At 43.6% G+C, this 19,702-nt stretch overlaps 1 protein-coding gene across 5 annotated transcripts in view; it reads right to left on the bottom strand.

Annotated features, from left to right (window-relative positions):
- DYDC1 (DPY30 domain containing 1) overlaps positions 1–19,702 on the bottom strand; it is a 159,126-nt gene that overhangs the window by 86,672 nt on the left and 52,752 nt on the right. The gene's annotated exons all lie outside the window — the stretch shown is intronic.

The following is a 19,702-nucleotide window of genomic DNA, read 5'->3' as shown; positions in this document are numbered from 1 at the left end:
AAGCGTTTAAGCTCACTCATTCATATTTTATTGTCTTGATTATCAGCCAAAATTAACCAACACTCTAAGCATTTAAACAGGATACTTCAAAAATTCATGTTAGACCCTTTAGGGACACTGTGATAACTATATAAGTGATAAAGTCCATCACTAAAGCTCTTCCCAGTGACAGAGTAATACCTTCCAGTGAAAATATTCTTTTGAATAACTAGTACCTAGTAATATCATTGTTATATTTTTATATAAATTGTAAATATTTTTCAAAAGGTTGAATAATATCCTGTGGGGTGGAATAAATCTCACTTTTCTATCTTTGGAAAGAGAACACGAAGAATGACTTTGGGGGAACAAATGCAAAACCTGTGATGTCACAACCAGGTATTTTCAGAATTTGAGAATGAAACGGCTTAAATCAACTAAGAATGTGGTTCTAAGAAGATGCTTGTCAGCAAAGAAAAACTGGTGAGTGATTTTCTGGGCAGGATTAAAATCTATGATGTGTATGAAGAGAGTTCAATGCTTACACCAACAGTTCCTCAAGGAACAGCTCTGAACCCTGTTGCATGTCTCATATTACTAAAGGGAAAGTTCTCTGGGTCTTTCTGTGTTCACGTGAGTTCTATTTGTCAAGAAGAAACTTCTTCTGATGCCTTTCAACGAAAGGCGAGTCCGAACGTCACAGATGGCAGAAAGTCCCATTAAGTATTCCCAGAAAGCAGACTTTTGGAAGCCATGGTCAGAAGTCATCCTGACACCCTAGTCAGGGATTTCTTGGTTCTTCCCACCTCAAAGAAATGATTAGAAAAAAAAAAAAAAGTTGGTTGCCATTGTCAAAAAAGATGACCTCCAGGACTAAAACGATAGCATCCAAAGATACTGTCTAAAAATATTACACTTGTAGATAAGTTTAGCTAAAGTGAAATGGAATTATGGAAAATTTCAGGAGAAATACAGTTCACAGATACCAGTTATTGGGGCAAAAATTGCTCCACAAGAGGAACCAGAAAAGCAAAGTCCACACACGTAATGCCAAGAAGGGAGAAACTGGTCAGGAATTATTGCCCCTAATGATGAAACACAAGTCTATTTTAAGCCGGACTGCAATAATTCCCTATAGCCCAAAAAAGTCACCACTGGGGACATATTCCAAGACCATAATGGGCCAGAATGAATTACCTCCAGATCATTTGTCTGAAAAACGAACTACATGGACACAACTAGCTGAGGAGAGACTTTGCAAGAATTATCACTAGGGGAGATAAATTCTGCAGATGAGCCTGGCTAAGGAAAATCCTCATGAATAATGGCCAATAGAAAGCAATTTCATGAGAAAAGTTAGCCAGGGGAAAAATTCCTCAATATTCATTACTGTCACAATCAGTGTATAAAACCAGTGTTTATGAGATGCCTCAAAAATCAGTTGCTGGCCTTAGAAAGAGAAGTTTCCATCAAGAGGATTGGCCAGAATAGATGTTCAGAAAGGTCATATAGAAAAATAATGCCCAAAGGTCAAGATGTTTAGAATAAAACCCTCAAAAGAGGCAGGATCTGAAGAATGGTTTGTTGACTCAGTGAGAAATGATAAAACTAAGAAAACCTTGAGGGACTTCCCTGGTGGCGCAGTGGTTAAGAATTTGCCTGCCAATGCAGGGGACATGGGTTTGAGCCTGTTCCGGGAAGATTCCACATGCCGCGGAGCACCTAAGCCCGCGAGCCACAACTACTGAGCCGACACTCCACAGCTATTGAAGCCCGCACTCCTAGAGCCCATGCTCTGCAACAAGAGAAGCCACCACAGAGAAACGCATGCACTGCAACGAAGAGTAGCCCCCGCTCGCCTCAACTAGAGAAAGCCTGCGCAGCAACAAAGACCCAACGCAGCCAAAAATAAATAAATTAATTTAAAAAAAAAAAGAATGAGAGAAAGAAAACCTTGAAATCTGGAGAAATTTAACAATTGTTTAAGGGCAAGCCCCAGGGCAGACGTTGTTAGGGTTATTCCTCAGAACAGTCAGTAGTCAGGTTTACTGAAGAGGTTCTGCAGGGTGATATTCTTGAGAACATACCTTGGGGTATATTAGTATATTCATCACTAGATCCCTTCAACACAAAATATCAAAAGAATTATCATTGTCATGGGTAAAGCTACCAAACCAAATAAAGAACCTTAAATAAAGAATCTTAAATAAAGATCAAATTTCTCAGCAAATGTCATCACATATAATAGTAGGTAAGTCTAGTCAAATAATGCCATCTGGAGATTAAAAAAAGGTTCAAGCATATGATTAGTCAGGATAAAAATCTTGCAAGCTATTCTTTAGGAGAGGAACAAGTAATGCATACTTGGAGCCAGAAAATTCTCCCCAGCAAATGCTATCAGAAAATCTATGCAGAGGATCCAACTCAGTGAAGTTCCCTGGCAAACACTATTCAAAGGAAGAAAGTCTTTAGAAAAAGGTAGCCAAGACAAAACATCTTAGGAATTGGGAATAGTTTGGAGCAAGGCTGAGCTGACATGAGCTTATGATGCCATATGTTTGTAGCCCATCAGAAAGAAGTGCTCTACACATTCTCTGCTGCAGAAATGACCTCTCCTGAGGTAAACTCTGTTATCTCAATTCATTTCTTTTCAGGAAAAACAGATAGCCAAGGTAAAGTAAATCCAGGCCAAGTAGTTCCACAGATGTCATCTTGTAGTGCAAACCCTGTAGTAAGTGTCACCCAAGCTAAAGGTTTAGGTCTTCCTTTTGTATTCTATGACCCATTTCTGGAAAGCCATGAAGGCATGAAGTTTTTCTCCACTTCAAGTTTAATTTACTTGCCTTTAGTGATTCAAAAACAATCTTTTCAGAAGTTTTCACGAGAGGTAACTCCAGACTAAGGTTAACAAAGCAGATAGATAACAGCAAGCAGAAATCAAAGTCACAGCATCAGAGAATGAGGTCAGTCGGGATGAAGTACCTAATGGATAAATGAGAGGAGTGTAGCTCCTTCTCTCAGTGAATAATGGAGACAAAACAAAAATAAAGCATTGATGATAAGATTGGCCAATTTCTGCTTGATTTTCATCTCAAGTAAATTGTTATTTATTTGGAAGGCAAGCAGCATCACCTAAGGATTAAGAGCAAGAATTGTGGCCTCCACAAGACCTGGGTGCAAATCCACGCCCTGGCACTTACTAGCTGTATGGCCATGAGCAAGTTACTTAAACACTCTGTGCCCCATATGCCTGCCCTTCCTAAAATTAGCTTCACCACGTAAAGTTGTTTTCGGGTTTCCATGAGGCAGTATATACAATACACAATAGCTATTGGCCATGTTTCTGCAGCTTAAACTGGCCTCTGAAAACCATTGCATTAAAAGTGATTATGCATATTTTATTTTAGCGTCTTATCCCACCTATTAGTTCAGACTCTTCCTTAGATTGTTTTTGTCATCCCTAATGATATGCCAGGTGAGCTCACGCACGATGCCATGTAGCGCCTCTCCCACTTGGTGAGTTTTCTCCCCAGGCCTCTGCTCTCTGAGGAGTGGTTTGAAGGTTTCTGCCACCAAGCAGTTGCTGCTTCCTTCCACCTCATGACTGCTGCTGCCGCACTGCTCACCCTCCAAGGGCTAACACAGTACCGCGTCCCCAGAGGCAGAGCCCTGGGCTGTGGGGCCTTCTGGCAGAAGTGGACCTCTTGCCTCTTTGAGCCACCTGTTTTCACCTGGTCATTGCTGCCCCCCAGTCTGGAAGAATTCTCTTTGGAAATAGCTCTTGCAGCTTCTGATGGCAGCCCCTTTGCTCTCACAAAGTAAGACATGAGAAAGAGCTTTTTAATTTATCAAGCTGTATAAAGATGTGCGTACAGAGTTGTTCATTAAAATAAGTTTATAAAAATGAAAAACCCGGAGCAGTCAGAATGTCCACCAATAGGGAGAATGTGGTACAGCTAAATGATCATATGATTTTGGTATGTACGTGTGAATGTGTGCATGTGTGTGTGTGCATGTGTGTGTGTGTGTGTGTGTGTGTGTGTGAGAGAGAGAGAGAGAGAGAGAGAGAGAGAGAGGGAGAGACAGGTGGGAGAAATAAGAGGGGTTTGAAAGGATGCTGTAAAAAAGGGTGGATTTCTTCTCCTTATTCGAAAACTATTTTATTAGACTCAGAATCTACATGACTAAAAAGCAAGCTTCTCTCCTCTTCCTCCTGCCTAAGTAGTCAGGAACCCAAGGGAAGGGGAAGAGGCGAAAAGACAGACATGACTTTTTATCAGGGTTGCCGGGCCCAACCTTGATAGCCCACCACCAGGGGGCAGCATCAGAGAGACAAGGGCAGGGGGGCCTGGGAGGAGCTCCACTTTTCTAACTTTTTCAAGCCCTGCCTGCCCAACCTTTCCATCTAAGAGTTTTGTTTTACATAAGTGGCCAAATAAACTCCAGAACCTTGTGTTATTCTATCCCTGGTTCCAATGTGCTTAGCATCTAAACTTTTCTTAAAGATTTGAACATTTCCCAAACAACTTCACAGAACAAAAACAAAAACACACAAACATAGACTGACAACAATTTTGAGAGCTGATTACCAAAAGAGTACTCTGATTTGGTATTTAATTTCTTATATATTTCAGAGATAGATAGATAGATAAAAGATAGATAGTCAGGGCTTCCCTGGTGGCGCAGTGGTTGAGAATCCGCCTGCCGATGCAGGGGACACGGGTTCGAGCCCCGGTCCGGGAAGATCCCACATGCCGCGGAGCGGCTGGGCCCGTGAGCCATGGCCGCTGAGCCTGCGCGTCCGGAGCCTGTGCTCCGCAACGGGAGAGGCCACAACAGTGAGAGGCCCGTGTACCACAAAAAAAAAAAAAAAAAAAAAAAAAAAAAAAAAAAAGATAGATAGTCAGCACAAAAGACATTACTGGAATTCATCATGGAAACATTCCACTATGACTATTACGCAGCCATTAAAAGTAATAACGTAGAAAGATATGTGTTGGCATAGCAAATGTATTATCTTAGAGTGTGCATGTGTGTCTACGCATAGAGAAATATATAGAATGATGGTCATTTAAGTGATAGGAGTACTGCTGAATTTATATTTTGTTATGCTTTTCTGGATCACAAACTTCTTTATAATGATCATAAACCTTTTATAAAATTAAAAACAAAAAAACTATTTTCTCCATTGGGGAAACAAAATTTATTTTTTAAAAGTAAAATTTACCAATATGAACCTGAGAAGCCCCAATTTTTTTTTAAGTGTAAAATGTACATTTAAACTTGAGCTTTCACTGTGACTGCTAAATGGATGCTTAATTCCCAGTCTCTGTGTTTCCACAGAATTCTTCTAGACCAACCTCCAGATGGGACAGTAATGGAGTGAACTCTTCTGGTTACTTGCTCCACCAGTCCTCCCTCCAGGAGGAAAATTGACCTCTCTGGTTGTTCAGATTGTTAGGTGCCTGCTAGTCTTGGGGTCAGATTTCTCTGCTCGGCAGAGGGAATGTATTAAATGTCACACTGTTTGGGATTTCTTTTTCTCCCTGGTCCCTTGAAACTGTCAGTACTTGTCAGAAGCTCAGCAGGTCTTCACACTCTTGGTTTCAGCTCTCCACCTACAATTTGGTGGGAAAGTCAGGCTTGTCGGGGGAGATGGGAGACACTACCACATTCTTCATTTAGCAGCTTACCTTTCTCTCTGAACACAACCTTAAATAAACTATCATTCCACTGAAATGCAAGGAGAACCCATTGAACCTGCTCTCTTGTCATAACACGGCCCTTCAGATTATTATTATTATAATGGCCTTTGAAGTTGCCATTATCCATTGCTCATGACTAGTATAATGATCACTAGTATAACCATCATTAGCTAAATGCTTCTAACTCTTTCCTACCAGGCATAGCCCTTCAGGGGTCACATGCTCAAGAAGTCAGTCTCTGCTAAATAGACATTTCTCCAAAGAAGACATATAGATGGCCAACAGGCACATGAAAATGTGCTCAACATTACTAATTATTAGAGAAATGCAAATCAAAACTACAATGAGGTATCACCTCACACTGGTCAAAATGGCCTTCATTAAAATGTCTACAAATAACAAATGCTGCAGAGGGTGTGGAGAAAAAGGAACCCTCCTACACTGTTAGTGGGAATGTAAATTGCTGCAGTCACTGTGGAAAACAGTATGGAGGTTCCCCAGAAAACTAAATATAGAGTTGCCATATGATCCAGAAATCCTACTCCTGGGCATATATCCAGAGAAAACTCTAACTGGAAAAGAAACACCCACCCCAATGTTCACAGCAGCACTATTTACAATAGCCAAGACATGGAAGCAACCTAAATGTCCATCCACAGATGAATGGATAAAGAAGATGTGGTACATATATACAATGGAATACTACTCAGCCATAAAAAAGAATGAAATAATGCCATTTGCAGAAACATGGATGGACCTAAAGATTATCATACTAAGTCAGTCAGACAGAGAAAGACAAATACCATAGGATATCACTCATATGTGGAATCTAAAATATGACATAAATGAGCTTATCTATGAAACAGAAACAGACTCACAGACATAGAGGACAGACTTGTGGTTACAAGGGAGAGGAGCAGCTGGGGAGGGAGGTATTGGGATTTGGGGTTAGCAGATGCACACTGGTATATATAGGATGGAAAAACAACAAGGTCCTACTGTAGAGCACAGGGAACTATATTCAATATCCTGTGATAAACCATAATGGAAAAGAATATGAAAAAGAATATATATGTATATATATAAAAAACTGAATCACTTTGCTGTACACCAGAAACTAACACAACATTGTAAATCAACTATACTTCAATAAAATAAATGTTTTAAAAAGTCAGCCTCTGGTTATTCCACCCATGAACATCCACCTCCAACTTCCAGTACCCCCTGTGACACTTAAATGAGTTAATTCACATAAAGCTCCTAGAGTGGTGTGCCTGGAACATAGGAAATCCTCAATAACATCAGCTGCTGATGCTGCTATTATCACTATGGTTGTTGTTGTGCTAGAACCACGTAATTCTAAACCTGCAGTTGTGTTACTGCGGGGGCTTTCCCCCAGCTCCCCACCACTTCCACGATTTTTCTTTCTCCCTTTACAAAAGTTCCAGCCTGTGTTTCCTTTCACAGCCATGTGGTGTCACCAGCACTTCACAAACGTTCATCTGAAGTGGCTGGTTGTTAACTTCAGGAGCACCGGGACCATGCCTCTGCCTATACAAAGAGCCAAGCCTCATCAGACAGATCTTTCCGTGGATCGCAGAAACATTTCCTTTTTATGTTTGCTTTCATGGAGATGTATTTAGCACTGAAAAGTACTAAATACTTTGTGTAAAGTACCCCTGCTTTAGCCTCCATATTTCTTGTTAATTATGCTGAGAAGATAGAAGCACACCAAGGAGCAACTTGAAAATAATAATGGTAATTTATTGAACACCTGCCAGGTGCAGGCACTGTCCTAGGAGAGACAAAGTCCCTGCCTTCCTGGAGCTTACAGAGTTCGCTGAGCCAATGATGAAGGTGAAGCTAGAGGAAGGACAGAAGCCACGGTGCAGATCACCTTGTACAGTTCAGGATCTTATAAATTTGGCCAGCCCCAACCTGGGTCTGAACCGATAGCAGCCCCCAAACAGGCAGCCCACATCCTGATGCTGGGTCATGTTGTCTAGGGGGAGCCAGATATCCTCAGGCTTGTGTGACTTGTTTCAGATGTGAGGTGAAAATTTTGCAAATGCGATGATGTGTCTGTATGTGTGTTTCCTTTGGTCATCGGTGCATCTATCCAGTCATGTGGAGATGAATTAAAACCCCAGCTCTACCTTTTCCTTGCTCCATGACCTTGGCCAAGTCACTTATCCTCTCTAGGCCTTCAGTGCTCATCTTTAAGTGGAGGATAGCCAGGCTTTCTTTACAGAACTGAGGTGAGGATTACCTGAGGTAACATATATAGACAACTTAGCACTGGGCCAGACAGATCATGAACACATGGTAATTGGTAGTTATTAGCTTCACTTATAACAAGTAAGTGAATGCAAAGTCACTAGGTACCAAGCATGAGCCAGGTACCGTGCTTGGCTCTGCACAGAGCAGAGAAATCAATCCAACATAATCCTTGCACTGAAAGAGCTTCTAATTCAATAGAGGAGCAAATTATCCACCAAATAATGATCATACAGACTGACTGGAATCATGTGCCAAGAGAGGAACCACAAGTTGTAAGAGAATCCAAGCCAGGAGGGTTGCTGTGAATGTAGGAAAGGAGAATTAGCCTAGACCTTTGATCTAAACACAAGTAGGGGATGGAGAGGGCAAAGGTCAGACCCATGGACCCAAGATAGTGCAGAGGGAGCCAATTCCACCACCCAGGGTGGCTTTTACTGGGAAAAACAGAACTCCGGCGGCAGCCTACTAGGAGTGCCCATGCAATATCCTCAAGAAAGCTTCCTTCTTCTCCAAGGCTTGCAGTAGCTGACAAACTGGGTCATATAGGTGCCCCCTTAAGGTCTCACAGACACCCTGTGAAGAGAGGAACTGTGGGTCTGCTCACAGAAATTTCCAAAGTGCCAGAGAAAGACTAAGCCCCTATCTCAGATCCTAGAGCCTTCTGCATTCATGACCACCTGAGGACACATTCAGCAAACCCCCTCTGTAGCACAGTGTCTTTATAGGCCAGAGCTACACAAATCAAGCTCTAGCACAGATACTTTCCTGCTGGGAGGGTCAATGAAGTCTTCACGAATGAGGTGACTTTGATCTGGGCCTTGGGGGGATTTGGGGAACATGCTCTAGAAAGAGAGAAGAGAGAAGTAAGACAGAGGCAGAGGCTGGAATGCACAGACCATGTATACAGTGTACATCTGGTAAATTATCCTCCTCTGCCGGAGCAGAGGACACCTGTACTGTTGACAATAAGTCCAGTTTCCAAGTGCTTCAGAGAGTGCTTACATTGTACCGGGTTCTAGGCTCAGGTCCGGCATGCCTTATCTCATCAAGTCCTCACACACTAGATACTGTTATCTCTGTTTTTCTTTAAGAAAGTCTGAGTGAGATAAGTGACTATCTAAGGCTACAGAGATAACGCCTGTTAAACTGGAATTCAGCCCTGACCCTAAGTCTAAGCTTAAGTCACTGTGCAATCTCAGCTTCCATTATGATCGGAAGAGTACCTTAGGGTTGGGTCAGAGAGAGCTTTGAATACCTAGCAAAGAATATTGCATTCAGGGAAGCTCAAGCTCTGGAGTGAGAACGTTTTGGAAATATCCAAGGTTGTGGTGGAATCTCCTTAAGCCTGAGCAGAAAGGTCCATGCAGACCCAAGCCAATGCACAACCGAACCTGGGGAGTCGAAAAACTCTGATTTGAGATAAGGTGGTGTCTGCTGGGAGTATGACTCCAGATCCAGGGCACAGAAGAAGTCTTCCCAGGCACTGGGTGTGCTTGCTCTGCTACTCTTGGACTGGGGTCCTGTCATCTTTAGACCCAAAGGACCACGTGACTTGTTTCCACGGTTATACATATTTGTGCCCAGTAAAAATGAGCTACCCAGGAGGTGGATGAGGAGAAGAGAGTGGAACTGATGAGAATTTAGTGTCTCGCAGGGCCTCCCTCACTGCCCTGGCTCGCTTGCGATCACCATGGGGGGCCTTGGGCTCCTCCCTTACTTAATGAAGGAGGAGGGGAAACTCACTAGAGCTGCTGGAGCATGGAAAGCATCCAGCCGTGGGTCAGGTCACCTTGAATGTGGATGGTGGCCTTGGGCAACTCTTAGCGCCATTTGTAAAACAGTAGGACAAACCAGGTGATCCTGAAGAAACTTTGTTTTGTTGTTGTTGTTTTGTGGTTAAAAAAATGCATAACATAGGGCTTCCCTGGTGGCGCAGTGGTTGGGAGTCCGCCTGCCGATGCAGGGGACACGGGTTTGTGCCCCAGTCCGGGAGGATCCCACATGCTGGAGCGGCCGGGCCCGTGAGCCTGCGCGTCCGGAGCCTGTGCTCCGCAGCGGAAGAGGCCACAGCAGTGACAGGCCCACGTACCAAAAAAAAAAAAAAAAAAAAAAATGCATAGCATAAAATTTACCATCTTAACCATTTTCAAGTATACAGTTCGGTGGTGTTCAGTATATTCACATTGTTGTGCAACAGATCTCCAGAATTTTTCCTCTTGCAAAACTGAAACTCCATTAAACAAGAACTCCCATGTCCAACCCCCTTCTGCTTGGTAACCACCATGTTATGTTCTCTTTCTATGAGTTAGACCACTTTAGATACATCGTATAAGTAGAATCATGCAGTGTTTGTCTCTTTGTGGCTGGCTTACTTCACTTAGTATAATGTCCTCAAGGTTCATCCATGCTGTAGCATGAGACAGGATATTTTTGATGCCGAAAGCTCAGCTTCTCTGTACATCAGTGCCAAATCAGATCTCGGAGATGGAGTTTTGGGTGAAGGAGAAAAGGACACAGCTTTATTACTTTGCCAGGCAAAGGGGGGCACAGCAGGCTCCTGACTCAAAAAAACAATGTGTCCCCACTTGGAGAGGATAGTGAGAAGTCTTAAAGCAGTGGTTCAAAGAGGGCATGATCAGCTCATGGACATTCTTCTGATGGGTTGGTGATGAGGTAAGTAGGAGTCAGCACCATCAACCTTCAGGTTCCAACTGGTCTGTGGTCTACATGATTGTGGGCAGCATACCATCATTAATCGTTAACTTCTCCCACCTGGAAGGGGTTTCAGTATCTGCAAAACAGCTCAACGATATTGTTGTGTGTATCCTTTGGTGGGGAATGCAGACCTTGTCCCAAGGCTGCACTATGGTTTCTCTTGACTGTTTGTTTCTCCCTGGTCTGGCATCCCCTCCCTTCCCTAATTAACAACTGCTTGAATCTGCCCACTGGAACTCAGGGAAGGTCATGTAGGCTGATTGAAGGATATTTCCTGTAATCAAAGAAATGGGGGAACACAGAAAGGCTTTGTGCCCAGGAGCCCCAAAGGGCCCTGCTCGGTATCATTTTTAAGGCTGAATAATATTCCATTGTATATATGTATACCACATTTTGTTTATCCAGTCACCAGCTGACAGACATTTGGTTGCATCCACCTCTTGGCTATTGTGAATAATGTTGCTATGAACATGGGTGTGCAAATATCTTTTCAAGGGCTTCCCTGGTGGTGCAGTGGTTGCGAGTCCGCCTGCCGATGCAGGGGACACGGGTTTGTGCCCCGGTCCGGGAGGATCCCACATGCCGCAGAGCGGCTGGACCCGTGAGCCATGGCCGCTGAGCCTGCGCATCCAGAGCCTGTGCTCCGCAATGGGAGAGGCCACAACAGTGACAGGCCCGTGTACCGCAAAAAAAAAAAAAACACACACACACACACAAAATATCTTTTCAAGACCCAGCTTGACTCTCAGGTTTAAGATGCAATTAGTTTGGGGCTTCCCTGGTGGCGCAGTGGTTGCGAGTCCGCCTGCCGATGCAGGGGACACGGGTTTGTGCCCCGGTCCGGGAAGATCCCACAGGCCGCTGAGCGGCTGGGCCAGGGCCACTGAGCCTGCGCGTCCGGAGCCTGTGTTCCGCAACGGGAGAGGCCCCAGCAGTGAGAGGCCCGCGTAACGCAAAAAAAAAAAAAAAAAAAAAAAAAAAAAAAAAAAAGATGCAATTAGTTTGGTTGTGTGTTTTATTACTGCTTTCTTTAAGCAAACAAACACATAAACAAACATGGAGCCTTTTGAAGAGTGAACTAATTGAGATTAACACTTCACATGCTGCAGGGTGACATTAATTTGGGAAGTTTGGACACTCAAAGCTAAGATTTTGGCACTCAACAAAGTCCCAAAGCTGCAGCACCAGAAGGAGATAGAACAGCCCTAAACTGGGGCCTTGCCGAGAAAGCCCCAGCACCATTATGAACTTCAGTCACATTATCTAGGAAACCCTTTCAGCAGAGATAATGGGTATCTATAAGTATAAATCATTTGCTGGATGAGTTATGCATTGACTTGTTGGAAAATATGGGAGATTACATGCCAGGTGTGCAGGAAAAACATTCTTCAAATTCTGTCACGTATACTATACCCCCAGGGAAAAACATTTAGGATCCATACAGTTTCCCTTGAAATAAAGGTTTGCTTTTCCTCTCCCGACTAGCACGGCTGAAAGGTCTGGCCAACAATCAGGCTGGCAGGCATGTTCCTAAATATTAGAATCCCTGCCTTCAGCACGATGACTCAGTGGGGTGGTGGGTGTTTGTTAGATGATGAATGTTTCAGTATAGGTGTGTCTGCTGGTTGGGGTGCAGAAATAACTTAAATTACTAATCACAGAATCCTCTTTAGAGAAAACTGTAGTGAAACCTGGCTGATCCATTGAAACTCTCCTCCCTGGGTTCGTTTCCACAATGAGAATGCCTATGTCAGGATGGTAGGGGGACAGCCAAGCCATTCTTCTTAATAACAGTTGCCAAGCCCTTGTTTGGGAGTGTGGCTGTGATGAGCACAGTCTCTACCCTCAAGGTCCTAGTCCAGTGTGGGAACAGAAGTAGGAACAAGCCTCAGGAGCCCAGAAGAGCAGAACTAACTCAGGCAGAGTGTGAGGAAAAGCATTGCACAGATGGCTTCTGACCTGGGTGTTGAAGGATGAGGAGGAGTTTTACAGGCAGAAAAGCATAAGGAAAGGCAGTCTAGGCAGGGAGAAACAGCAAAGATAGCTCAATGTTCAGAAATGCGTAAGAATGGCAAGATGGCTGAATAGCAGAGGGTTGAGGGTGAGGTTGAGACTTGGGAAGACCTCTTAATGAAGTGTGAGAACTCCAGAACAGGCCCGCCGTACCCCTGCCAGGAGCTCTAGGCGGATGCGATCCCATTCCTGGTCTCCCTGGCTGCCCACAGCGTCTGACCAGGGAGAAGCCACAGCTTACACTGTGCAGCTGCGTGCCCAGAACCAAGAATGGAGAAGGCATTGCTTCATGGGTGGCACAGGCACCCCGTTCGTGGCCATGTGTGGGGAGGAGGCCCTCAATCACCAAAGAGGAGACCTTGCCAGCTTTGAGGGGATGTTTCCTCTGGTGAGGCTGAGGAGAGTGTGAAGAAAACTCACCTCTCAGCTCCTTCCTGCAGCAGCCCTGGCTATCCCAGCCCCTGACCTGAAGCTCACCAACATTCCTGGGACGCAGAAACAGCATCCACTGGCTCCAACCAGGTCCCTGGGCGTCCTGGCAGCATGCCAATGAGGGGAAGGTGACACTTTGAGATAGCAACAAGAGAACATAAGGCAAGGTGACTGCAGGCGGGGAGGAAGCTTTCGTTTCCTCTCAGAAGGACTGGCTGGTGGCAGCCTGCTATTGTCCAAAGCAGGTTACCTGTGGTTTGGGAGACAGTGCTTTTTATCACCCCAACCATGGCTCTTCTATCTGGGACACAAGCTGTACTGAACGGGACACTAGGAAAAGAGAGAAAAATTAGACAGTGTTAGGCAAACCTAGACTCTCTCTGGGGTGCTCTTCCTTCTAAACATTTTTAGACTGAAACTGAGTCTCCTGGGAGAGCCTCTAATGAATATGGAGCAGCCTGTCTCACTAGACAGATTTCTCTTTGTCCGGGAGTTCTGAGTGTCTTCTCTAGCCTCCAGAAACTGCAGGTGATTTTTTAAAATAATAATTAATAATTTAATGAGAGGGCTTCCCTGGTGGCGCAGTGGTTGAGAGTCCGCCTGCCGATGCTGGACACGCCTCCAGAAACTGCAGGTGATTTTATTAAATAATAATTAATAATTTAACGAGAGGGCTTCCCTGGTGGCGCAGTGGTTGAGAGACCGCCTGCCGATGCTGGGGACACGGGTTCGTGCCCCGGTCCGGGAAGATCCCACATGCCGCGGAGCGGCTGGGCCTGTGAGCCGTGGCCGCTGAGCCTGCGCGTCCGGAGCCTGTGCTCCGCAGTGGGAGAGGCCACAGCGGTGAGAGGCCCACGTACCGCAAAAAATAATAATAATAATAATAATAATAATTTAATGAGAGGTAGGCAGAGCTGGGAAGAACTATAGAGAACTCCCAGAGCAGGGGGATGCCCAACGTGTGGAGTATGAGGAAACAGTTTTTTTAGCATTGTAGCTATTTTCTTTTTAGTTATATTGCTTTAAAAATACCAACATGAGTCTACACGTCGAAAAGTATATCTTCCTCTCATCTTCCTCCATCCCCAAATGGAACAATTGCTATCAATTTGTGGGGTTTCCTTCTAGACTTTGTTCTATGCCCATACGGCAACAGCATGTGTCAATACAGACCTACACATAGCTAGATGAAGAGATAGACAGACAGGACCAGACCTGGGATACAGATAAGGATAGAAACACAGCTGATGTAAGTTGTCCTTTCCTGTTCATCAGGAACAGAGAATAGAAGAGCTTAGCTCTTGGGAACAGGGAGTGAGGAGTACACACTTTCTGTTTCCAGCCAGCTGAGCAGTTACATTGGGAGAAACAAGCCAATACTTGGGAGGAAGGAGAGGCTGGAGAAGCCAGACCCACGGTGATGTTGAGATTTCTAAGACAAATGGAAGAGTTGGGTCTAGGGTTACCCAACATGATGGAGGGCCTGAGCCCTCTCTGTCCCTGGATTGCTGCAGGATCTTTGTAGAAAATTGACCATATGCCCTAAAGCATTGAGGGTGGCCTCAAGGGTCTAATGGCAAGTGTGCTGTCAGTGGAAGAAACCACAGGAGATGATGGAAAATACTAAATTTGGTGAGGATGTGGAGTAACTGGAATTCTTAGAATTAGAATGAAAATCATATAGGCACTTTAGAAAACAGTTTAAGAGTGTCTTATAAAGTTAAGCATACACTGACCATATGACCACTCCTAGACATTGATCCAAGAGAAATGACAACATATGTCCAGAGGTTGCATACAAATGTTCCCAGCAGCTTTATTCATAGCTGCCAAAAAGCTAGAAACAACCCAAATATATCCATCAACTGGTGAATGGAGAAACAAAATTTGGCATACCTATACAATGGAATACTTCTTAGCAATAAGAAGTAATGAAGTACTGCTGTACACAGCAACATGGATGAATCTCAAAAGCATTATTCTAAGTGAAAAAAGCCAAACAAAATACTACATGCTGCATGATTCCATTTATATGAGATTCTACAAAAAGCAAAACTATAGTGGTAGGAAGCAGATCAGTGATCTCCTGAGGCTAGGGGTCTGGGGAAGGAATTGACCACAAGGGCCATGAGAGATCTATTGGGGGTAATAGAAATGTTCTATATGATGATGGTGGTGGTGATGGTAGATGTCTGCATGTGTGGGGGTTCCAACTCTTCAAATTCAGCAGTTAAAATTGGTGAATTTTACCTCAACTCTAACTTCATAAAAAATTGTACATTACTAAAGGTGACAAAACTTTTTAAAAAAATAAATAAATTTATTTATTTATTTTTGGCTGCGTTGGGTCTTCGTTGCTGCGCGCCGGCTTTCTCTAGCTGTGGCGAGCGGGGGCTACTCTTTGTTGCGGTGCGTGGGCTTCTCATTGCGGTGGCTTCTGTTGCAGAGTACGGGCTCTAGGCACACGGGCTTCAGTAGTTGTGGCTCGTGGTCTCTAGAGCGCAGGCTCAGTAGTTGTGGCGCCCGCGCTTAGTTGCTCCACAGCATGTGGGATCTTCCCAGATGAGGGCTCGAACCCGGGTCCCCTGCATTGGCAGGCGGATTCTTTGCCACTGCGCCACCAGGGAAGTCCCCATAACATTTTTTTAATTCAGGCAAAAATAAGTGAGAAGGAAAGTGATAACCACATTGAGAAATGGGATATAACTACAGGAAAAGCAGAGTTTTAGAAAATCATTAGGGAACAACTTTAAATAAATACATCTTAAAACTTAGTTGAAATGGACAATTTTTCAGAAAAATATAACAATAAACTGAATCAACAGGAAAGTTCTTAACGGGTTTTACTATGCTAGATAACCCAGATGCCCCTAAACCTATCAAGGACAGTGAGGAGTTTGAGGGAGCAAGACTTCTGACACCAATTTCAAGTTTAGGGTCCCTGAGACCACACTTAGGTCTGATAATTCACTAGGGGAACTCATGGAACTCACTGAATGCCATTATGCTCACGGCTATATTTTTATTATAGGGAAAAGATACAGATTGAAATTAGCCAAGGGAAGAAGTGCACAGGGCAGAGTCTAAGAAAGTACCAAACTCAGAACTTCCGGTCTTCCTCTAACTATGGAGTCATGAAAAGTGTTACTTTTCCAGCAGTGATGTGCATAGAGTATTGGCAACCAGAGAAGCTCACCTGGACCTTGGTGTCCAGCAAAAGAAGTGAGAAGGAAATCGATACCAGGATTGAAAATTGGGATATAGTCAGAGATAAAGCAGAGTTTTTGGAAAATACCGTATTAATTTGAATTACAATGACTTTATGGTGTATTTTGAATTTTGGTAAGGCAAATTTTGTCTCACTGTTTTTTCATGTAATTTTCACAACTACTTTCAGACATTTGTTTTCCTTATAAAGCTTTGATTCTGTGTCAGTTAAGTTGCCTCCAGTTGCAAGTGCACATTGTTTATATTCCATGAGTTGAGTTTAACTGCTGTATAAAAATCTTCTAAGAGATTACATTAGGATTTGGCACTAAAGTGAAAAAGTTATTGTGAACACAGGAATTCATGGAAACAGCAAGTGGAAAATAAATTTATATTAGTAAAGGGAATTTTGTTATCAAAGAAATGACTACATTTTTCTGTTTTCTTGCAAAGCAAAATAAAGAGGTTTATAGAACCAAGAAATAAAGCTATCCCCAATCCCCTTTCACACACATATGAAGTCTATTATCTTTCACTACAAGATCCTTGCAAAAGGATTGTAATGCAATGGAAAATTTCCAGAATCTCTTGAAATAGATAAAAGAAATTCCAAAGCGATGAGAGATTGTCATCACAGTTCATGTGTTTTGAAGGACTACCATTAAGACGTAAAACATCTATTTATTAAAACTTCCTGCTGGTTTTGAACAGAAGACAATAGTGGAGCACTCTTTTTTTAAAAAAGATTTATTTATTTATTTATTTATTTATTTATTTATTGGGCGGCATTGGGTCTTCGTTGCTGCGCACAGGCTTTTTCTAGTTGTGGCGAGCGGGGGCTACTCTTCGTTTTAGTGCATGGGCTTCTCGTTGCAGTGTAGTGGAGCATTCTTTAAGAAATGCTGCATCACCAGTGTTTCTAATAGCCCAAGGATAACATTGTATGATAAATGCAGGCATCAGTGATTCTGAGTCCAAAAATGATGGAGAAGAGTTGGACTTTTGATGTGAAGATGTCTTAGGAATACCTTAACACATTTATTTCACTTCTATTTATCCTTTTAACTATGCACGCAATAATGTATGAGATGGGCACTAACCCAGACTTAGATCAATCAGAGCGCAGCAATACCCTGACCACAGTGACTGGCCAATCAGAGTGGCTGACTGGCTCTGGGCTTTGTTCACTCCTTAGTTTAACTGGCCTCTCCCCATGCTGGATCTTGGAAGCCATCCTATGACCACAAGATAAACCAATCTTAACATGAACCAACACCTGGCTAACAGTGCAAAGAAGCAAAAGGACCTGGATAGTTGATGACTTTATTGAACCATAGGATCACCTCAAGGCAGTATGAGTTGGGTTGCTGTTACTTGCACACTAAAGCTTCCTAAATGAATGTTAGTGGATAGAGAAAAAGATAATGAGTGAGGACACTCAAGGCAGCCCTGCTTCTCCAACCTGGGGACAGAATTATCCTACTATCCAGCTCTGGGTCAGTCACTGATCCATCTGGTGAACCACTGGTCACGTCTATCGAGGGTTCCAGAAAGGCTTTTCTGTGAGGTGCGCTGTGGAAGTAGAGCATCTTTATATACTTTTATAAAATAAGAAAGTGGAATTCAGGGATATTGGCAAGTAGAAAGATATTTGGAGCTGATCCGTGCACATCTGTTTTTGTGGTTCATACATGTTTCCAGATCTTGATTTGACTTTTATGCATTCACAGAACAAGAACCTAGGCCTGAAACAATGAAATCAAACACGTATCTTTACTTTATTTTCATGTTGATGCTAGCTGCTTCCAGAACTGTCCCCAATGAGCCCAGACACACTGCAGGACCATTAGCTTAAAAAATCATGTTATGATGCTGGCCTGGGTCACTGCTGAGCGAGCAGATGAAGCTAGGTGAATCTAGGGGTGTCTGTGACACTGAAAGAATCACAAATCTTTACCCAAACTGCCTCCTGTTAGCAATGTTTTCTGCCTGCCCCAGGGGATTTATGAAGGACAGAACAGTTTCCCTGCCCCTGCTGAGAGGGTAACACACCTAAGTTGTCACAAAGCTCATAGTCGACCTTAATTTCTACCCCCTTAAATTAAAATCTAGGTTATTTCATGGTCTTTACAACACCAGAACTACGTTTCTCTTTCAAACTTGATAGATTGGTGTTTTTATTTTTAATCCCTGAGTTTGTAAATTTTCCTGTGCCTACTTTTTCTTCTGGTATGATGAGTGCTTTTTAATGAGTTCAGCCTGTGCCTTCTTGGACAAATTGGAAGTGTGAGGAGTGTGTTAATTAGCTATCAGATCTAGCCTGGCTTTTGAAGTCCAGAGCTTTGGAATGCTACAAAAGTATAAATATGATCATGGCCTTTTGTATTTGGTAATTATACCACAGCTGAAGCCTCAGGGAGCCTTCCACCCCAGGATTCTGCTAGGGTGATCCCTGAATGGTTCTGTCATTAATGGTCAGTCTCCCGGGACCCATACCCAAGGGAAATGGCTTCCTGTTTTGTTCTAAGTGTCCCTTTTCCCCTGCAACCTTTCTCCCTGTTGACCAAATATCCTATTTCAGGATGGATAGAATAAGCCTTTTCCCCCTTCCCTTCACGGGTAAGAAGGTATTAAGCAGGAGTGAGAAAGGCCCTCTGGGGGTAAATTGTCTTATGACTGCACCCACATTGTACCTAATTATACCAAATCTTTTCAGGCCTTCAAATCAAATACCTACCCCTGCAAGAAGGCTGCATGATCACAAACTGATTCCTCTCACCTCCAGTTTAGAAACATCCTCTCTTTCACAGCACTTCCCCTGTATACTTCCGTGCTGGCCTTGGGCCAGGCTCTGGGTTCCCAGAGATGGAGCAAAGCAACTCACAATCTGGTGAAGGAGAGATCTCCTAAGTGGCCCATCAATTTACAGGGAGCTTGGAGTCTGGGTGGGAGGTCGGGAAGGTGACAGGGAACCGTTTGGACTTTGTACAACAGTAGGCGGTGCCAGGTGAACTCAGGGGCCAAACTGCAGGCAGACAGCTACCTCTGACCAGTGGGTGTGGCAGCCCTGCTTTGCTATTTCATTGCACACTGCCCTGTGACGATCAGTTGTCCCAGTGTTACTTTAAGTGTTGTATTGTGAATCAGGTCTTCCTGTCTCTGAAAAGGTGTTCTCTCAACTGCCTACTTTTATAAAACAATGTGGACACTTAACATACGAGGAGTAAATGAATGAGTGGAAGAACCATGTGGGTCAAACTAGACCCTGACTTCAGAATCTGTGAAGTCAAGCAACATCCCAGTAGCCAGTGCTCCAGGCCTCCACTCACCACGTTCTGCCCAATGGCCAGCATTTTGGGGTCAAAGAGGAT

This window comes from Kogia breviceps, chromosome 2 (genome assembly GCF_026419965.1).
Source record: "Kogia breviceps isolate mKogBre1 chromosome 2, mKogBre1 haplotype 1, whole genome shotgun sequence".
In the NCBI taxonomy this organism is placed as follows: Eukaryota; Metazoa; Chordata; class Mammalia; order Artiodactyla; family Physeteridae; genus Kogia; species Kogia breviceps.
This window is presented reverse-complemented; position numbering and strand designations above follow the sequence as displayed.